Source organism: Porites lutea, chromosome 5, assembly GCF_958299795.1.
Source record: "Porites lutea chromosome 5, jaPorLute2.1, whole genome shotgun sequence".
NCBI lineage: Eukaryota > Metazoa > Cnidaria > Anthozoa > Scleractinia > Poritidae > Porites > Porites lutea.
The window spans coordinates 32,511,973-32,528,384 of NC_133205.1; the positions used below are offsets into that span (position 1 = coordinate 32,511,973).

The 16,412-nt window shown below is 39.7% G+C and overlaps 1 pseudogene; it reads left to right on the top strand.

The window, feature by feature from the left end:
* Nucleotides 1-16,412, top strand: part of LOC140939144 (E3 ubiquitin-protein ligase rnf213-alpha-like) — an 87,616-nt pseudogene that overhangs the window by 36,819 nt on the left and 34,385 nt on the right.

Below are 16,412 nucleotides of genomic sequence, written 5' to 3' on the forward strand. Positions count from 1 at the left end.
GTTATCACCTGGGTTACACTCGTTACAAATACAAGATTAAAAATCGCAGGAAGTTCATAACCCCCATCTCTATTTTGTGACTAGAACTTATTTTTTTCTCATTTCAATTCCAAGGTCAAGAATAAGCATTCATGAAATTACAATGACTATTTGAACTCCTTTTATTGCGTTGTCTTTCGAAGGTTATTCTTGTGATAAAATTTGCTTATCAATTCTCTTCAGATCCACGAGACATAAATCCTTTGTTTGATGCCAAAGAATTTCGAAGTCCCCAGTTTCAGAGGGTTTTTCAATACCTCAAGCTCTCAAAAGAGGGAAAAAACATGGACAATTTCACATTTGTTCCTGGTAATATCGACGAAGATCAAACAAAATGCCTCTCACTCATGCTCAGGTCTGTGAAACGCTTTAGTTTATTCTTGTTATATTTAGTTTTCATTTATTTAACTCTGAGGCGCCCCATGTAAAGGAATCCGGAATCCAACAATTTTTTTCCTGTGGATTCCGGAATCCTGGGCTTAAGAATCCGGAATACAGCTCAAGGAATCCGGAACCCACTAATGATAAGAATCTTGGATTCCCTTACATTTATTATTGGGTGATGTGAGTAGTTTTATAATTTTGTAATGTTTCCATTAGAAAACTCTGATCTACCTTATCTTGTTTTCCAATGTTTGTCATATTTCTTACCAAGTGATTGAGTTCTACCTATTTCTCTTCAAGAATTACAATCCTGTGTTATAATGGGAGGGGTTCACTGTTTTTTTTTTGCTTTTTTGTTTGTGTGTTTGTCTTTTGCTCTTTGTGTCTGATATATAGTTGTAATAGTTGTGCGACACCTTTTTGTTCACACAGTAATTGCGGAATTCCTGATCCTTCTTGGGCGGAGATTCGTCACTTTGTAAGCTTCCTGAACTCTCAGTTACGGGACTGTGAACAGAGTTTCTTCTGCGATATGCAGCTAATGAGAAGCGTTCTGGCGGGGCCTAACGTGTTAAATCTAGAGGGATTTCGATCATTTGTGGTGCGCTTCATGATACAAATGTCACGGGTAAGATATTGCAAAAATTTGTAGCATCAGGGATCGTTGTGACAGTTTGCATGCAGATATCGTGTCAACTTTAACGTTCCTTTGCAAGTGATATTAAATGAGGAAAAGGTCGAAACACACGTGGTGCAATCTCACTCTTTGCACTTCGTTTTTCTTTTCCTCTACTGTTGCGGATGTTTTCAGGTTGTTTGAATGTTTTTTAATAGAGGGTAATAAACGTGGTTGCCACAGGTCAGGAAATGGTCAGGGGAAACATTCTTCTAGGTCAGGGAATTCCACTTTAAGTCAAGGAAAATTTACTTCCTCAAGAAAAGTTAGGAAAAGTGAAATTTTAGAGTACAAAATAATTCTTTTCTCTCTACTGTTGTACATTTTACGGACACAAATCATTTCTTATTGATAGAATATTGCCCATTAAATTGAACGACAAACCAATGTTGGGTTTTCAAGAAATTCAATCCTTTTACATGCCACATTAACGAACTATCATTTAATGTACACTGCACGGGACTTGCTGAAAGCATAAATAAATGGGTGGAGAGGATGGCTGTGAGGGAAGGGTTGAGGCGATCATCAGGGCCAATTTGTGAAACACGCCTTTTGCATTAGTTGATCATTTGACCAACTTCCGGTAAACACGAAAACAGTTCGGTTTTGAAAAATTTCGTTAGCACGAGCTGAAAGAGCATATTAAAATTAGGTAACCTGTAAGTTTTCATCGGTGTATCTCAAAAGTGGCGATTGTAACGGCCACCGAAAATTGGAAGGATTTGTACAAGAAAAACGACTCTTGCCACCCAGTCACGCTTAAGTGGTTTTCCATACAACTCCTTGTAAATTCTGAAATTTTGAAACTGTCGTTAAATCTTCCTCTTACGCATTTAACGGCTTAAAGTGCCTGTTATGAATTATAAGGAGATTTGAGCCCCGTAACGCTTAAGGAAATATTTCACGACAGTCGAAATTTACAAGGATTTGTATAGAAAACCATTCTAGCGTGACTGGGTGGCAAAAGTTGTTTTTCTCAACATACAAATCCTTCTAATTTTCGGCGGCCGTTGCAATCGCTACTTTTGAGACATACGGCTGAAAATTGACATGTTACCTAATTTTAACATGCTCTCTCAGCTCCTGCTAACAAAATTTTACAAAAGCGAACTGTCTTCGAGTTTACCGAAAGTTGATCACGTGTTCAACTAATGCAAAAGGTCCTTTGTCAATTCAGTTGGTCAGGTATATTTTACATTTGTTAGGAAAGACCCTAGAAAGTCAGAGAATTTAAGAAGCTTTTGCCTGTGGCAACCACGATTCATGGTCTCACCTTTCGCATTTATAACCAAACACATGGGATTTTACAATGACTTGTCTCACATTTCCTTCAAGGACTTTGCCACTCCTTCCCTGACGGACCATAACACCGTATTTTATACGGAAGACAATGCAGAACTTGAACGGAGGGAAATCGAGCAATTTCAACTTCGACGAAGCTGGGAGACTAGGTGAGCTAACTGAAGATGCTTCTAGAAAAACAAGCATCCCTTGAACATACTCTTCAGGTTTACGTCAAACGGCAGGAGCTAAAGGGCATCATCTGACCAATTTACTGAAATAAAAAGCCTCATGCCAGTTTTATGTACACGAATTATTTTGCGCAGTTGTTTCTACTTATTTCTTAATTATGGTAAAGAATAAAACGGGTCAGTGGGGCTTACCTAAACGAACCGAAAAGAATGGTGGACTTTGCAGTTGATGATCATTGCGTTTAGTTTATCATGCCTAGTTAATGTCGACTTCCCATAGATTGATGAATGAAGAGGCCTTTTTATAAATGTAAATCATTTTTCAGTTTCTACTTATATCTCGTCATATTCTTATTTCTTTTTCACCGCAGCCCACATCCTTATTTGTTTTTCAATGAAGATCGTGTGACAATGACCTTCCTTGGATTTTCCATAAACTCCGCTGGGGACCTCATTGATCCACAAACAATGCGAACTTTAGAGAAGAGTTTAATGTCTAAACAACTACGTCTTGGTCTGCAGGCTCAGCGGGTTGATTTTACTGCAAACCCAGAGAACTGGAAAAAGTAAGTGGTAGTTTTTTTGATAAGCGTAGCATCAATAAGATTCATCATGGTCTTGATCTTAGTTTACGATCCGATGTCGATAAGACTGGGTGTCGTGGCCATTTGTAATCGTGTAGCATCTTTTTCAAATTTTCTGTTTGTTAATACATGCGATTAGCTGGCGTGGTCATCCAAATAGACATCTTCTAATCAAAATGTACAAGGAGAACGCTGAATAGCAGAAACACAGTTTTCATGTCTTCCCAAAAAACCACTGAAGCAAATATTTCCTAACTTGCAGGAGGCAGAATGGTTAGCTATATACAAGGGTAGCCGAGTAGTTAAACTCGGAGCTACCGATAAAATCAAATCGATTCGGCGTTCACGAACTGAACGTCCAGCGCCCAGGCCGCTTGTCCACAGGGCCTTACTCACCTTGTCCTCTTCTTCGTGTGCGTTTTCCTCTTCGTTGTGATGTAAAGTGAACATACCTTTCTTCCATAGGGCGGAAAAGATTAGTCAGCTGTGTTCGGTAATGGGTGTAAAGTGGAATCTTACCAATCCTAACTATGACCCAGACAGCGCCTATGAACTGACTACAGACAATGTTAAAAAGATCTTAGCCATTCACATGAGATTTAGGTAAGTCTTTCTTTCTATTTTTAATTTTTTCTGCCGTAAGGACCATTGTGTTTTGTTGCCCTGTCTGATTAACCGGATTTATACACTTATTGTGTTTCCAAACACAGAGTTTAACATCTAATTTAATGGATACATAAATCAACAGGTGCAACATTCCCGTGATCGTGATGGGTGAGACAGGCTGTGGAAAAACCCGTCTTATTCGGTATATGTGCGGTTTACAGGCGGGTCCCCAGAACAAAGATCAACCAAGAACGCGAAATATGTTACTTGTTAAGGTAAGGTGGCTACTGACCAGTGGCTCATTTGAGCTTTTTCCTTGTGCTTTGAATAGGATGGAATCAGTACTGGAAATTATTGAGCATAAATATGCACTAAAGCAGCAATTAGTTTCGGCGACCAGTGACCTTCCACCGTCATAGCATAATTCTTTGCTCGATTAATTAGTTGTAACTAATAGCTGTTATTTAGTTTCCCTGCAAAGAGAAAATACCAGAGATTGAGACAGGTCGACCATTTTGGGTAATGAAATACATTTCGTTGTGGTAAACGGACTATGACCATGCATTTCAGCTTCACTTTGTATAAAGATACAAGAAGATCCGTTTTCTCCGAATTGGGACTTTTTATTGGGAAAATCCTGAACGATCCGGGATTTTACTGTTGCCCAACATTCCCAGATTTTCATGAAGCGCAAAAACTCAAAATCATGCAAATTCTATTTCCTTTTTACCCAACTTTCTTCGATAGTCGGCGATGAAAACTCGATCTCAGGGATTGAAGAGCAGTCATTTTTGCGCGGACCCAATCCTTTAACTGTTTTTATTAGTTTTAGTCTTGTCTTTTTCATATTGACCAATAGTCGTTGACAATTCTCTTCCATTACAAGGTGCATGGCGGCACTACATACGAAGACATTGAACAGAAAGTTCGGCAGGCGGAAGACATGGCTCGTGAAAATCAAAACAAGAACATCGACACAGTTCTGTTCTTTGATGAGGCCAACACTACGGAGGCACTGAGCATGATTAAGGAGGTGATGGTAGACAGAAGGGTTCGTGGACAACCCATTGGACGGGCTCTTGAGAGACTGCAGTTTATTGCTGCATGCAATCCATACAGAAGGTGATTCACAAAGAATGTTATTCCTAGCTAAGCAAAATTCATTGAAGGATCTTTTGTAACCAAGTTCCTTAACAAGTTATTTGTCTCGAAAGAGCGTTCTACGGGTGTCCCAGGCGTTTGTGCTTTTGATTTAATTCGGACGTGTACGATGTATACAATGTTATCGTCAATGTTCATCAGTCTGTCTGGTCTGGCCTAATCGGCTCTATGCCTGTTTATAGGCAAATAATGTGTATTAAAGCTGGGCCTCAGTTGTCTCTACTTACTTCCACAAACTATAAAGAGAGACATAGATACGCTTAGGATACGCTTTTTAGGATACCAACTGTGTAGAGAGACTATTTTGTTGATTCTTGATGCATGACCTTCTTTATAGGCACACTGACGACATGATTCACAAGCTTGAGTCAGCAGGACTTGGCTACCACGTGAAAACGGATGAGTCAGACGATCGTCTTGGTATGAATTCAAGTTCTTCTCGGTTCGTTTCCGGCTTAGTAATCGTTAGATAATTTAGTGATCTGGTATTCAGTTTGTAAAACATGAACGGTTGATGGGTTCATCTTTGACAAAAGTACATCTACGAAAAACAAGGAATATACCATTCCTCAATATATAAAAAGCCAAATTTAACTTGAAAATGCGTACACAGTGTCAGCTCTGCTTACCTACTAAACGTAAGGAGCGTTGTTATTTTTTCCACAGGACATATTCCGTTACGTCATCTGGTGTATCGCGTGCATGCCCTTCCAGGAAGTATGCGCCCTCTGATTTGGGATTTCGGTCAGCTGAATCACCAAGTAGAAAGCCTTTACACAAATCAGATTGTCAGTCGCTATGTGAGTACTTGAAAGTTGTTATTACTCTGTCTATTACGGACTAACTAGAGTTTTGCGAAAAGATTACCAACTAATAAAATTGCTTTTACAATTCGGCATATATCGCTCTAATTTTGCTTTAGTCTTAAAGTTAATAGTTGTCATCTTACACCGCGAATTGCTAATCGAAAAAGAAAAAAATTCAATACTTCTCTTTAACTAAACCCATCAAAGCCTTTAAGAATATGTGGATCACACTTGGCGTTGGATGGTCAAGAGTATTTTTAAGTTGCTCATCCTGAAAAAGAAGCCAGATGAGACAATATTCAAATGTGAATTTTAGCTCGGTCCGTCCATTATTAAGTAGAAAGCTTGTTCAGACCAACTCAGACTACAGTTTACAACAATCCGTTGATGCTAAGTCTAATCTGTGTCCACTAGCAATTGTGAACAGCCTTTATAATCTAGGAGCGACCGATATGAAAATGACCGGTAATGTAGCAGCGGCTAAAGTTCGTTTAAATAGGTGATCCTTACTGTTGTAGATTTTACAAGAGCAACAGTTGCCTGGTGATTTTTCGACTGTCCAGGCAGTGGCGGCAGTGCTAGCGGCGTCGCAGAAGTACATGAGAGACCAGTCGGTAAGCTGCAAAATTTTATTTCAAAATCCTGTCTCTTAAGTTATTGTTGTACAAAATGGGGGCAAGGCGCAGTGTTTTCAGTGATATCCAACAAACGGGAATGTTGGTTGACTTCTCATGGTAAATGGATAGCGCATGAGACGTATTTTCCAGTGCTACATTATACTTGTAGTCTAGGAGCGTTGCGTGACGACACGAAGAACAGCTATGTTACGAAGTGAACATCATTCAGGCGTAAAAGCTCAAACCAAGAATTCGCAAAAAGGTTATAGCAATATCCGATTTCCAAACCTTCTTCATGGTAGTTGTCGATGCCTGATGTTTTATCTACTCTAATATAGGAGTTTGATAACAGTTTTTTCGTTTAGTCCTTGCATAATATCGATTACTAACACATCTTTACTCACTCACTCGTCTTCCTTACCACGCAATAACATATTAACGAATGTTTTTATCTTTGGAAGGATGAATGCAGCTTTGTGAGTCTGCGTGACGTTGAGAGGGCCATGCAGGTAATGGTCTGGTTTTATAAACACGTGGATACTCTTGGAAGACTGATGAAGATAGTGATAACTAAACAGCGAAAACAAGAAGGCGAAGAAGTGGACGACAACGAGGAAGACAAGGTAATTTTGGTGTCTTGGTTTGATAGTTTAACTCCTCATTTGTTACAGAAACGCAATCTGGTATTCGTGCTTCGTCTATTATATTTTTCTTATTTCTGTTGAAAAAAAATTTTAGCCCCGAGGTTCTTCAAATCATTTTGAATGAACCTTACGCAGGAAGTGACAGAAGATTTTTCATGGAAATTTTTGTTTATGGTTACATTAACCTTTTGGAACAGTTAATTACATGGAGTTGAGCCAGTGTTAAACAAAACCACGTGCTAAGCCACTTTTAGTTTGCCCAACGCTTTTATCTTAACACTATTTATCGTGGAAAGTTTCGTGAAAGAATAAGGCGTGGACTTGAAACGTACAACCCGCCAAGGAAAAAAACTGGATGTCCAAAGAATTGCTAAACCGCGGCCCAAGTTAGACTTCGTTTAAATAACAGACCCTTTGGGTTTCAGCCTAGTGTATTTGACCTGAATCACGCATATGCTGATGTGGTTTGAAAAATCCTCTTCCCCTGCACAAATTAGATGTCAAAATTCTCAGTGATCATTTAAAATTGATGATGTCAGGTGTCAGACATCATGCAAGAGATTTGGTTTGGAGCGGTAGGGCTGTGATACGTTAAAGGTCAAATGAACCAAAAAATTGGCATATTTTCTTTTGTCGCTCTAACTTCACCAAACACTATAAAGAACCATCCTAAGTGAGATTTGGGTAAAGAGTTTTCTTCCCAAGCCTTTATAGAAAGATAAAAGATCAAAATCCGAGCATTTCCGAAAACTTCACGAAAACGTTTCTGAAATGGCCGCGTGATAGACTGGAGACTACGTGACGTCAATGTTGGTCTTTCAGGGCGGAAAAACGTTCTGCGCAAGCTTCTGCGCATCCCTTATCGCCTGCGTTTGTTTGTCTGGTTCTGTGAGAGTTCTGAGAGACTGAATGAAATACACGAGGTGCGAACGTTTGCTCCTTGTAAAGGCTTTTTTTTGTTGTTTTTGTTGTTGTTGTTGTTTTTTCGTCATTTGAAAATTACTTTGGATTCAGAACAACCATTGTTAGGGTAAAAACAGATCATCCGTCAGTCTGAGGAGGAATAAAACGTTTTGAACATTTCCAAAGAGGTTTGTATTTTTCTGATAATTGTGCATTCGATTTGTGAATTGATTTTGTGTCCAGTTCTTCGCCTTCTTTCGCCGGACTGAATTAAAACCCGCTTGTATTCTGTTATTAGTAGTTACGGTTAGTTTTTTTACATGCCCAGATTTATTTACCTTTGCAGAACCAGCTTTATCCTTGTCTTATGTCAAAGAACCGTAATGCTAACGCTTGCGAGTGAACAAACTTGAGCGCTTAAAACTTCCTCGGAACTTTAGAAGGCCAGCAAGCTTACTCGAGAAGAAAAGACTACTTCGATCATTTTTCTGTTGCTCAAGTAATAATAGTCAGAGTTTTTTTCCTTTAGTTTTTTCAGTTTTAATTACATAGTTTTGTTATATTTCTGTACAGTACGCAAATTTTCCTTTCACTCGCTGTGAAGTAGCGGAGAACGACAACTGCCGGCAGTGACTCCTGACTGAAGCGAGCAAAACAAATCCTTATGTGCAGTTTTCTGTATTTTCTAATGATTCAGTTTGCTGAGTTTAATTTGCTTGAATGAAGACCCTCGCATGGACCAGTTATTACTAAAAAAAAAAGTAACTAATAAAGCTAAGTAGTCCGAATCATGGCTTGGCTGCGAAGCTTGCAACTGATATGATCTTTTGCTTTAAAGATCTTTAGGTAGGTTGTTTCCGTACAGAAAATTCACTTCTTCTTTGTCAGCAGGTATAGGAGCCTTAAACCTTATGTTTTTTTAATGAAAATGTTGTTTTGCAACCTTATTGAAGCTTTTTTTAGTTCACTTAAGCTGAATTTTATACATGATGGAATTGTTCTTTGCTTGTCGCATCTCTTTGCCAGCTTAAAGTGGCGTCTATGGTCCTTAAAGTGACCTCAATGGGTAATTAAATCTTATACATAATTGGAAAGACGTTTTTGCAATAATGTAACTTTAACTTTGTTTGAAGGAAATCTTTCTTACGCGTAGGTTTTTAACAGGTGTTATGCATGTTCATCTTGACAACGCAAAGCAAAATTAATCTGCGCGAAACGATCAAGTTTAAAAAACTATGGTTTCTTTGAAAACGATCTTGGGGAAGATTTACTAGATAAAGATTAACTCTTTTTCTGCCCACATATCAACGCCAAAACTTCTACATTGAGGATTTTGTTTATTTTGGTGATCTGCGAAGCTAGAAGTGTCCGATCAAGCGTGGGTTTTAAAATATCAGCTCGCATGCGACAAAGTTCAGTGATTTCAAACACATTGTGGGCAAACTTGAATTTCTTTGGGCAGATTATTGTACAAAGATATTTTGTTTTTGTGTCCACGGTGGAGCTCCAGACCTTATATATCCAGGAACTTCCTTATATGAACACATTTTGTAAATGCATCTTGAAAAATATCGGACTCACGCACACACATTTCCAGGACAACTAAAGGAAATTAGTAAATGTCGTTACAGTCTGTTTTACTATGATGTATTCTTCGAGAAAATTAAATAATAATAAGAAGGTTATAACCACAGCTTGCAACTTTTTGAAGACAAATTGTCTGTTCTTTCCAGGTTTATGGCCGCACAAACCACTTCTGCGCCAAGTCGACTCGAAAAACTCTGTTTTGAATGTCCCGCTTTTTTTCACCTGACCAACATTGACGTCACAAGCTGTTTTTTCCGACAATTTTTCCGACCGCTCTACGAAGATAAGGGCCAAAAAACAGCAATTTTTAATTGCGAATATCTCGGAGATACGTGCTTCAATGGAGCTGAAACTTCATAGTATGTTTATTTGGTTCATATTAAACATATTTTACTAGAATTGAACTAAAATAGAAAAGGTCGAAATTTTGGTTCATTTGACCTTTAAGAATGATCGATGCACTTAATAGACATTTTAAGGTAAGGGTTGAAAAAATTTGAGTGCTTTTCTGCGGTTTTGTAAATTGCATTTACTGAGGACGTCGGTCAGTACGTTAATTGGAAAGCATAAGGTACACTTGGAAGAGCACGGTGCAATTAAGAATAAGTTTCAGATGAGTGATAAGGTCTCTAATCCTCGTGATGGCAATTATAGAAAAGCAAAGTGAGTGTTGGTGGTTGTTTTCTTGCAGGAGCCTATTGACCCAATGACCCGGGCTCTGGTACTCGCCATTGGCGTTTGTTATCACGCCAAGCTCCAGGAGAAGCGTCAAGATTACCGTAAAGTAGTGGCACAGAGTTTCAAAGTTCCATGTGTACTTCCTGGTGGAGAGAAACAAATTCTTCGCGAAATAACAAGGTCTTTATTTTCCTAATCAATACGATCCTTAGGCCTTTGTAAATTCGGTCATTTGAAGTTCGAGAAACAACTGCAAATAAGTCGACGTTTTAAGAAAGAAAGTTCGAATCTCTCGCTTTTGTTGCTAGTAACTGCTTAGATAAATACAGGTGGTACTGATAGTGACAAACCTAAACCTAAATGAATGCTACGGGCTAAACAGGACGTGCGCGTTAAAACATTGTGTTTCGCATTATCGCCGCGCCCACTCAAACGATTGACGGAAGAGGAAACTCAAAATCCCTTCGAAGTTTACAAAACGCAAAACGTGATATAATGGTAAATATATGTAATTATCTTTTTTAGCTGCCAGCGAGCTGTGCTTAACGAGTTGGATCTCGGCCGAAACATCGCACGAAACACTGCTCTAAGCGAGAATGTGTTCATGATGGTAGTGTGCATTGAGCTCAGGATTCCGCTGTTTGTAGTTGGCAAACCAGGCAGCTCCAAATCTTTAGCCAAGACAGTTGTGGCTGATAACATGCAAGGCGATGCCGCCAGATCGGAGCTTTTCAGGAATTTTAAGCAGGTGAAAACACAAGCACATTTTGACATTCGCAATGAAGCCATAACTAATATTCGCACGTCTATTAGGTTTTGTCTTCCCCGAAGAACTTATGGAAGCATATACTACACTATAATCTTTGTGCTGAAACAAAAATCGCCACCAAATAGTCTTAATGTTCAAAAGGAATGCAAATCCAAGGCTGAACGCAGTGATTTTTGCCCCATGATGTGTACTCTGTGTTAACTCATGGTAGATGATATTCGATGCTCCTCCTGACAGCAGGTTTGTTTCGTGGTGTAGTTGGCAAATTTACGAAGGCAAGTTCTTTTATTCGCAGGTCCACATGGCCTCCTTTCAATGCAGTCCTCTCTCAACTCCCGAGGGAATCGTGGCGACCTTCCGCCAATGTAGCAAGTTGCAGGAAGGCAAAAACCTAGAGAGTTTCGTCTCAGTCGTTGTCCTTGATGAAGTTGGTTTGGCAGAGGACTCTCCTCTAATGCCTTTGAAGACATTGCATCCACTGCTGGAGGATGGCGTAACCTCTTCTGATGACGTCATCGAGACAGATGAAAAACCACAGCGTGTGGCGTTTATTGGGATCTCGAACTGGGCCCTGGACCCCGCCAAGATGAACCGCGGTATTATGTTGTCGCGTGGAGTGCCAGACGTTAAAGAGCTGGTAGACAGTGCCTTGTAAGTCTTTTTTTAATTTTTTTTTTTACCCCCAAACTCTATTACATGATCGCACCTACCTGTACCCCTCTCGGGAAGTACCAGTATTGTCATGAGAATAGTTAAAGAAGAGGATGAGAAAGTTTTCCTCTTTGTTCCTTCTTGAACGCCAAGTCCTTCTACCTCACTGCCAGTGTTTTACGCTCACACCTCTTGTTTGATATTTGCAGGGGAATTTGTTCCACAGATGAACAGGTTAAACTTGTTATTCAAACCCTGATATCTCCTCTGGCAGAAGGATATGCAGAACTTTACAGAGAACAGAAAAATTTTCCAACGCTACAAAACTGTGGCAAAGAAGAGTTTTTTGGACTTCGTGACTTTTACAGGTATGCAATCCGTGTCAGCCACTAGCTTATGTAAATCTCGCTACTGTTGCTTGTTATCGGCTCAGTACTTATTACTTTTTTGTTTCATTTGCATTATGCTGTAGTCTTATCAAAATGGTGTATGCAGTTGCTGCCAAATCCGGACAAAGGCCAATGTGGAATCAACTTGAACACGCTATTAGGAGGAACTTTGGTGGGCTGGTTGAAGGCGAGCCGGTGGAAATATTCAAACGACGCTTTCAGATCGCAGATGTAAGTATAAAAAGAAACCCTGACCAGAGGAAAGTTCTTTTGTGAAAGATAGTTAGTCGTGGGATCAAACTGAGCTGAAACCGCAGGAGTTGACCATGAGATGCATCTGTAACATCACAAGAAAAATATTTTAGCATCGAGAAAGAAATCCACATCCATTCCGTCACTCTAGCATATGTTTAACGTACTGGTATGGGTATTTGACATGTTATCACGGTTTAAAAATATTTTTTGTGGGGGCCATGTCTCGTTATTTGGGTTTTCATTGATGTTTTGTTTTAACAACCTTATTGGTCTAAATATCTCTACATAAAAAGTTCTAAAGACCAAAAGGTAAGGTGCAAACGAGACCCTTAGTCCCATACAGGGCACCTCCCAACTAAAACCACCTTTAAAAAGTCGTAAGTAATGCTAAATGAACTATTTTTGTCAACCACCATTACCTGAACAAACAAATGCCTTCTCACGTCGGTGACTGGTCGCCCAGGCCTGGCTTTCTTAGTATGCTACTCGTGGTTATTTCCCTTCTTTGCTTATGTAGCAGGAAGATGAAAACAAAGAGGCATCTACAGCGCTACGGCTAATCGAGGCAAGTCTTCGTAGAGAGGACGTTGCGGACCAGACAAATTTCAGGTAATTGTTCAACGCCCCCTCTGCTTTATGACCATGGTCGAGTCCCTTGTTCTTTAAAAAAACCTTTCTAAACTTATAAATCAGAGGACCAAGCTGTTTTCGATACATCAAAACGCGTTCCTTTTTACAGACCGTTGGGTACGAAAAACAGTGTCACTCGCCGTAATTCTAGGGAGAGAAACCATGTCTTAAGCGAAACATACCAACCTTCAACTGTGAAACGTATAATAATTTACAATGTATTGTACTTTTATCGTCGTTATTAGCGAGAACCGTTACCTGTTGATCCTGACTGAAAATTATGCCGCATTACGAATCATCCAGCAGCATCTATTGAAGACTTCAGAGGACGCAGTGGTGATCTTTGGGAGTAGCTTTCCAAACGACCAGGAGTATACTCAGGTAAAATGGATAACTGGAATGTAGATCCATGAAGCTATGCCCCGGCCCTTTGTTACGTTGTATTGTGTCATAACATCATGAGTTCATGAGACGATTTGACTAGCTTAACAAAATTGATAAATATATTTTCACGTCAGTACTTTCTAGCCCTTGACCTCCATGTGATTTGGTCGTTCGAGCAAGCAGCTAACGCCTGGCACAACCGCCTATATATCTTTTTATGTTGGTCTAGATCGAGTCCACGGTACCAAAGATTGCTTTGGCTTCATTATTCGTTCGACCAATGCACCGCAGGTACTCGACAGTTAGGGAGAATTGCTCGCAGAAACGTTTGCAAATGCACGAGCAGTTTGTTCACTTATAGAATGTATTAACTTCTTAACGGAATTTCCATTACATTCTTTGTTCAGATTTGTCGCAACATCAACCGGATCAAAGTTTGCATGGAGACTGGCCGTACCGTGATTTTGTTGAATTTGGAAAGTCTCTATGAAAGTTTGTATGATGCTCTGAATCAGGTGAGGATTTTAATTTCATTCAGGTTGTTTTTCCCTTGCCCTAGCTACGATTATTTTGAACTCTCCTTGAGGTCAGTTATAGGCCAGGCAGTGCACGACTTTATTTCCCTTTTACAGAAACGGTTACGAGCCCTGCTAAATACAGTCACGTTCTTGGTATATAGTGGTAATTTGCTAGCTCATACAACTTGAAGATTTAGTTTCATCTGCAAGAGAGCGAGACAGTTAAAGCTCTACTGACGCACGTATTTGTGTATTTATGTATTTATTTATATATTTCCATATTTCTTTTTGTTTTATTTTGCTGTGCAGTACTATGTATACTTTGGAGGACAGAAGTATGTTGATCTAGGCCTTGGTACTCACCGTGTCAAATGCCGTGTTCATGATGATTTTAGGTAAGATACTAGAAGTACGTTGTCGCAAAATCCTCGCGAAGCTTCAAAGGAGCAGCAGTAAGAATAAAGGGAAACAAGCCAAAGGGGAAAAAATGATTAAAAAAACTAAATAGGAAACAAGTGTGATAACTTTACAACTATGGCTTCGACGAAATTCGAACCCTCCCCTTCTGTATCTCCTATATGTGAAATTGGATCCTTCACCACTTCACCTTGTAGCCGCTGAATAATTGTTTCACTAAAATTGTTATGCTTAAAGCACTCTTCTCTCCCGTGGTGGAGCAGTATTTATCATGAATTCAAAGATACATTTGAGGAAAAGTAACTTAAACGCGTATTTAAAAGCCATTTTGCATCATTTCGGTCATAATTCACTCTCGGGTTCAAGGGCAGATGGATGTGCGGTGCTGAAACCAGTCATTGATTTGATCAATCAGTCACATCGTTCGGTGGGGAAAAGAACCAATTCATAAATGGTATGCCTCGTACACGGTGTAACATAAATTTAAAGGTACAGATTTTAGAGAAAAGCAAGGTTTTGACGGTAAAAAGCCGAAGTGAAATGCACTTTGAATAAAACATGACAGTGCACAGCATTTGCATTCGCACTTGAAGTAGCGTTACTTGACAACCCTAAAAATACACCCTGACGTCGAAACTGGATGACAACAACTGCGGACACCCAAGAGATCTGTAGGAACATTCGCAATTCAGTTTTTGCCTCGCTGTGCAATCAGCGCTCGCGACAAATTTATAAACCTCGCTTCGCTCGGAACACTAAATACATTCAAATTTGTTTCGGTTGTTCATGTTACGAATTGTATCATCGGTTTTGGTTATCAACCAGGTGACGGTTGTGAACGAAGCAAGACAATGGTATTTTAGGAATGAAACTTGCTGTTTTGCAAGGGAAGGGGAGCTTTCATTTTGCATTGTAACATAGGGGCCTGAGAATTTGCTCTAAACTTCAACTTATTGAGTGGCTGACTTTTCCTTTGTTAGTAACATCACCCAGTAAGGTTTGTATACACCTGGTTTCTGTCTTTGTTTTACTCAATACCCGGTCTGTACGACAAAGCATAAGGTGAAGGAATTAAAGTCGAGGGTCTTTCTCTAAAGCAATTTTTTTAAAATCTTGGTTAAACATAGCTATTGCTTAGCTGCTCTTAGAAGTTGATGGATGCGGGCGTAAGGTTCGTTTTCGACCTTCAGGTACTCTTCTAACACACTTTTTCGCTGCTCCTATTTTTTATTAATTCAATTGCCAACTCGTCCTCTTTCTTTTGAAGGCTTATTGTTATTGCTGAAAAAGACGTCGTTTACAACAATTTTCCTATTCCGCTGATAAACCGTCTGGAGAAACACTTTCTTGTTACGTCAACCAGTCTAACGCCAGACCAGATAGAGTTGGTGGGGAAACTGCGCATCTGGGCCAATGACTTTGCTGAAGTTTCGACTAAGCGTAGTAGGTGAGAAGGTCGTGTACCTTGGTACACCCACATTTTTAATTCTATGGCGCACAACCCATTTTCTTGCAGCAACATTGCCACAAATTGAGAGTATAATGTTAGACGTTATCTTGAAGTAGCCTGCTATCCATTTTGATCCATTTTCAGAATTAAATTCCACCCAACACTCCAAAAGTAATTGCAATACTATTTTCCCTACATAAATTTGAAGGATTCTAAATTTCACCATGAGAAAACCATGTCAAGACTGATTCACTTTCAGGTGTTCATCATTTAAGCGATATTATGTTTCGACTAGTATTATTGCCCTGCTAAAAAGCAATGCCAGGGGGTCGTCAGGTGTTAAGATGACGTCAATAGCTAGGACGCACTCTACAAGATTCCTCTGTGACTCTCTTTCATCCTGCAATGTAGGGATTTCACTATTGGAGATGCTTTTGTTGGGTATCACGAGGACACCATTCCTTCCATAGTCATGCAAGTTTGTAATGACCTTGCCGACGAGGACAGCCCTTCACAAGACGAAGCCGAGGATCCATGGGAAGTCACGGTAAGATTGCACACTGTGTTCGGGAGCTTTTGAGGCAAATCGGATAGCTCTGTTGTTTCACGTTTATCGCAAGTTTTCGGCAGTCGAGGGTAACGCGACGCGTGTAAGTGTCAACTGTATTCTTATACTTTCACTCGTATTGCTGGGCTCCCACTGCTGTTGTAAAGCTTAAGGCTAAATGTAGAACACTTATTATGTCACGGTGACTTGCTGCGTGATTTAATACATGACGCTCCAGATAATTA